Here is a 5,270-nt window from a genome sequence, read left to right on the forward strand (position 1 = left end):
TGATAAACGAGCCACTAGTGTTTTAGTCCTGTGAATACATATGCAAATGGATGATGATGACTTTAATGGAAATTTTGCCTACATAAACATTGCCCTCTACTGGGGAAGGGGGAACAAGAGCTACTCAGAATTTATATTTGGATCCTGTGTTTCATAACCCTTTTAAAGGAATGGGCCTTATTGTGCTTTTATATACTACTTTGATTAACCTTCCATCACTTCATAGAATTTGAGGCTTCAGGGATCTTCAGATCATCTAGGCTGACTTCCTGGATATCACAGACCATTTATTTTCACCCAGCAACCCTTTTATTAGTACAAAAAACCCCACCAACTGCCTAATGTTAAAGCATTTCACAGCACAGAAACAGGGACTGTTGCATAGCACAAGCAGAGAAGCTCAGGGTACAGCAGCACTTCAGGGCTCCAGAATATTAGAGAACTAAATAGAGGATATACACCTCTATAATCCTTCGGGTGCTCTCCACTTCAGGTTGCCAAGGAGAAAAAAAGGAGGAACTCTGCAGCCCTGTGAATCTGAAAGGCAGGACTATTTCCTTCCAACTCCAGCTCTGACAGTTGCTCAGACTGTATTTTTCTGAACAAACATAATTATTTTATTCCCCAGACAGGTGATGCGGTCCACATCAGGGCACTGCCTTACACTGTCTTGGTCACTTCTGAGGTGGTAAGAGAACAAAACAAAACAAAATAAAATATATAAACAAATATGCTTAATTGTGCCTAGAGGAAAACTTTCCTTCAAACACTGCATAAAATATTAGAAATTATATTTTTTAATCCAGTTTGTCCTAATGCTGAGCTGCACCTCTCTGGACAATATGAATGCTGTCAGAAGATAAATTAAAGCTTTTTTCTTCTTTTTTTTTTTCTGTCGAAACTTGTTTATATTTCTCTGAACTATGGTATGTCCATCACCTCCCCGGTGTTTAACTACCTGCCCTGCAGGTAAAATTCATCTTATCTTAAAGCTGGTTTTGTTTAACATTAACTTCCAGTGATTGAATCCTGTTCTGACTTTTTCTAGGAATGTTAGAAAGTTTCCACCCATCAGATTCACTTATGTGTGAAACAATCTTTCAACCTGCTTTTCAATAAGCTCTGTTAGGTTAAGCACCTTAAGTCTCACATTGTTTTGCAATTCATAGATCATTTTGAGTGTCTTCCTTCAAGCTGTCTCCATACATCTCCTTAAATTATGGAATCAGATGCAGTGGATTATCATTTCAACCTTAACAGTGGTGCAGCCAGAAGCAAGCTCATGACCCTATTTCTACTCTTTACCTCTACAAGGACCACATTACCTCTTCTTGCCCCCAGCATTACATTATGGGGGACATGGGGAGCTGGCTATTCCTGGTATCTTGAAGCCCTATTTTCCAAGATTTACATTCTCCTCCTGTAGGCTGTCTGCGTTTCTTAGCTAAACTAACATATTTTTCAGCATTAAAGTGTATTTTGTTGGCATCTGACCACTTCCCTTGGCAACTTGCCTCAGATTTTGATAGTCAGACCAGTTATCCCTGGGGCATTCAGCCTCCTGAGCTGAAAGGGAGGGACAGGGACCAGAATAAACACCCCATAATCCAGGAGGAAGCAGTTTACAACCTGCTGTGCCACCTGGACACTCACAAGTCTATGGGACCAGATGGGATCACCCGAGAGTACTGAGGGAGCTGGCAGAGGAGCTTGCCAAGCCGCTCTCCATCATTTACGAGCCGTCCTGTTCATAGGACAACGAAGCTGGTGAAGGATCTGGAGAGCAGGTCTTGTGAGGAGCGCCTGAGGGAACTGGGGTTGTTTAGCCTGGAGAAGAGGAGGCTGAGGGGAGACCTTATCGCTCTCTACAACTACCTGAAAGGAGGTTGTAGCGACGTGGGTGTTGGTCTCTTCTCCCAAGTAACTAGCGATAGGACAAGAGGAAATGGCCTCAAGCTGTGTCAGGGGAGGTTTAGATTGGATGTTAGGAAAAATTTCTTTAGTGAAAGAGTGGTCAGGCATTGGAAGAGGCTGCCTAGAGGGGTGGTGGAGTCACCATCCCTGGTAGTATTTAAAAGACGTGTAGACATGGCACTTCAGGGCATGGTTTAGGAGACATGTTAATGTTGGGTTGACGGTTGGACTTGATGTTCCTAGAGGTCTTTTCCAACCTTAAAAATTCTATGATTCTATGATTTATATCACTATATGAGAACATGCAGTCATCATTGTTTATTCTTCCATCAATAATCATGTCATGGCTGGATTTGCCTGGTAAATTGCTTCATCATCATAAATAAAATTGCTACAAAAATAAATACTAATATGTTAGTCCAAGGAGAGACTTTTGCTATTTGCAACAAATAAAGAGTAAATCTAGAGCTTTGCAGTAGACAAGCCTTTAATTCATATGATAGAGCTCCTGTTATTTCTATAGGTCAAACTTTTAATTAGTAACACGTTAGATACCATATTATACTACACAATTATCAATATAAATATCCATAATGCATCCAACAGCAGCTATTACTATGTCATTATAATTATAGGCATTAAAATTCTTCACTAACTTCTAAATCCCAATAAATTTTTTTCTGAGGATCAATGTCCACACACTGGCCCACTTTAATTTCTTTAACTCTGAAAATCACAGTCACAGCCGTCCATTTCTTTCAAAGTTCCAATATGACTTAAGTCAATATTTTAATTAATTAAAGAAATCTCCTTAAATAATTTCTTTAACATTCTTGCATACAATATCTATCCCCACTGATATTCTTACAAACTTTTAATATCTATTCTACCGATTACAGGATGCTTCTTTTAAACTCATTTTGATACAAAAAATTCCAAATACATCAAACTTCCCTACCTTGTTTGTATCACTGTTGATGGTTTTATTATCTGCCACTAGCTGAAGATATGGTTTTTAAAAAGTTTATTCCTAAGATGTATCTAAATCCAAATAGTTGATATTTAAGGATCACCTTCTCCAAACTCAAGTATGGTCCATCCCAACAAAAAGGAAATCAAGCAAATGCAGCAGGAGGTCCGCATGGAATATAGAGATGCTGTCTGATTGTGCACGGGTGGGATTAGAAATCCAAGGTCCACACGGAAACTGGAGAAACATAACTCTATGGGCCCCAACAGGTTGCACCCACAAGGTGATTGGGAGTAGCTGACAGGGATTCAAGGATCAACTTGTCCCTAAGCTGGCAAAGGGGAAATCCTGTTTACCCAACCTAACAGCTTTCTAAAAGGAGGTGATCAGCTTGGGGGAGGAGGGAAGAGCAGTGGATGTTGTTTACCTTGAGTTTAGCAAGGCTTTTGACACTGTCTCCCATAGTATCATCATAGACAAGCTGACAAAGTATGGGTTAGATAAGTGGACAGTGAGGTATATTAAAAACTGGCTGAACAGCTGGGCCCAGAGAGTTGTAATCAGTGGCACAAAGTCCTGCTGGAGGCCAATAACTGGTGGTGTACCCCAGGGATCAGAACTGGAGCCAATACTACTTGACATCTAATCCAAATTCTGGGACAGAGCATACCTTTGGCAAGTTCACAGATGATATAAAACTGGAAGGAGTAGCTGATGCACCATATGATTGTGCTGCCGTTCAGAGGGACCCGGACAGGTTGAAAACTGGGCAGGGAGGAATCTCATTAAGTTCAACAAGGAGAATTGAAAAGTACTGCACCTGGGGAGGAATAACCCCATGCACCAGTATATATTAGGGGCCAACTGGCTGGAAAGCAGCTCTGCAGAGATGGACTTCGGGGTCCTGGGCAGCAAGTCAACCATAAGCCAGCAATGCACCCGTGCAGCAAAGAAGGCCAAAAGCATCCTAGTCTGCATCAGAAAGAGTGCTGCTGACACACAACTGAGGTGATCCTTCCTCTCTACTCATCACTGGTGAAGCCACATCTGGATTGTCCAGTGCTGGGCTCCCCAGTACAAGAAAGGTATGGACATGCTGGACCAAGTCCAGCACAGAGTTGTGAAGATGATTAAGTGATTGGAGCATCTGGCATATAAGGAACATCTGATGTATAAGGAACATCTGACGTATAAGGAGAGGCTGAGAGAGATGGGACTGTCAAGAGAAGGCTCAGGGGGGATCTTATCATCTTGTTTAAATACCTGATGGGAGGGAACAAAGACTCTTCTCAAGTGTCCACTGGCAGGAGAGGCAAATGGGCACAAACTGAAACACCTGAGATTACATCTGAGCACAACAAAATCCCTTCTTACTGTAAGGGTAGGTAGTCAAACACCAGAACAGGTTGCCCAGGGAGGTTGTGGAGTTTTGATTCTTGGTTGTGTTTAAAACCCAACTGGACATAGTCCTGGATAACCAGCTCTGGCCCTGCTTGAGCAGGGAGCTTGGAGTCGATGATCTCCCGAAGTCCCTTCCAACTCAAACATTCTGTGCTTCTGTGATTCCATAAACACATTGTACTGGTTTAGTATTAGTCTATCATACTCTAATATTTCTCTGAGTCTTTCAGTTTCTTTTTTTTAGCCAATGAGAATAATAATACATAACTTACCTGAATTTACTATCTGTTCTATTTTTTGCAGAAGCTGACAAGTTTGTGCAGACTGACTGAAAGGAGCAGGGGCCTGCCAGCAGGAGGGTGCAACATCCAAGACTCTGAGCTGATGGAAATATTTTCTTAAAAATCCACAGGATATTGTTTGGGTTTTTCTTCAAGAAAGCCTCTGATAAAAAGTAGCTGGAAAGAAGAGTGGGAGAAGGGATCTGACAAGAAAGGACGCAACTAATAGGAGAAAAGTTTTCAAGCTTTCTATTTAATAATGAATGCCCATCGTATCTGAATTTTCCCGTGTTTAAATTTACTTTGTTCCGTTTTAATAGGCTTTTAAAGCACTGATTTCAAGCTTGGAATATACTGATACCTTTTGGTGCGTTCACTTTGAAGTTCCGCTCTGATCTCAGTGCATCCCAACATACCTTCACATGAAGTTGTATTACAGTGATTTCAAGATAACTGGCAAACACTGAAGTATTCAACTTCTATGCATTTCTATTTTTAAAACTGGAGTAGAAGTTCATTCATCCTGTACCCAGCATCTTAATGTCCTCCACTGAAATGCAAACAGGATACTCACACTGAGTTTTAAGATAACTATGTACTGGGCTGCAGGCCCAGGCACTGCCGGCGCTGCAGGGCGGGCTCTGTGAGGAGCGGCCGGGGCTGCCCCGCGCCGGGCACAGCCGGTTCCAGCCGGCTCCAACCCC

The 5,270-nt window shown here is 41.9% G+C and overlaps 1 long non-coding RNA gene across 1 annotated transcript; it reads right to left on the reverse strand.

Moving 5' to 3' along the window:
• Positions 1-191: 191 nt before the first annotated feature.
• Positions 192-5,167, reverse strand: LOC135312889 (uncharacterized). The gene is made up of 3 exons (XR_010372510.1): positions 4,928-5,167; positions 4,558-4,743; positions 192-680 (listed from the first exon to the last, which is right to left on the reverse strand). It is a non-coding gene; the product is annotated as an uncharacterized LOC135312889 (long non-coding RNA).
• Positions 5,168-5,270: the final 103 nt, after the last annotated feature.

Source organism: Phalacrocorax carbo, chromosome 3 (assembly GCF_963921805.1).
Source record: "Phalacrocorax carbo chromosome 3, bPhaCar2.1, whole genome shotgun sequence".
Taxonomy (NCBI): Eukaryota; Metazoa; Chordata; class Aves; order Suliformes; family Phalacrocoracidae; genus Phalacrocorax; species Phalacrocorax carbo.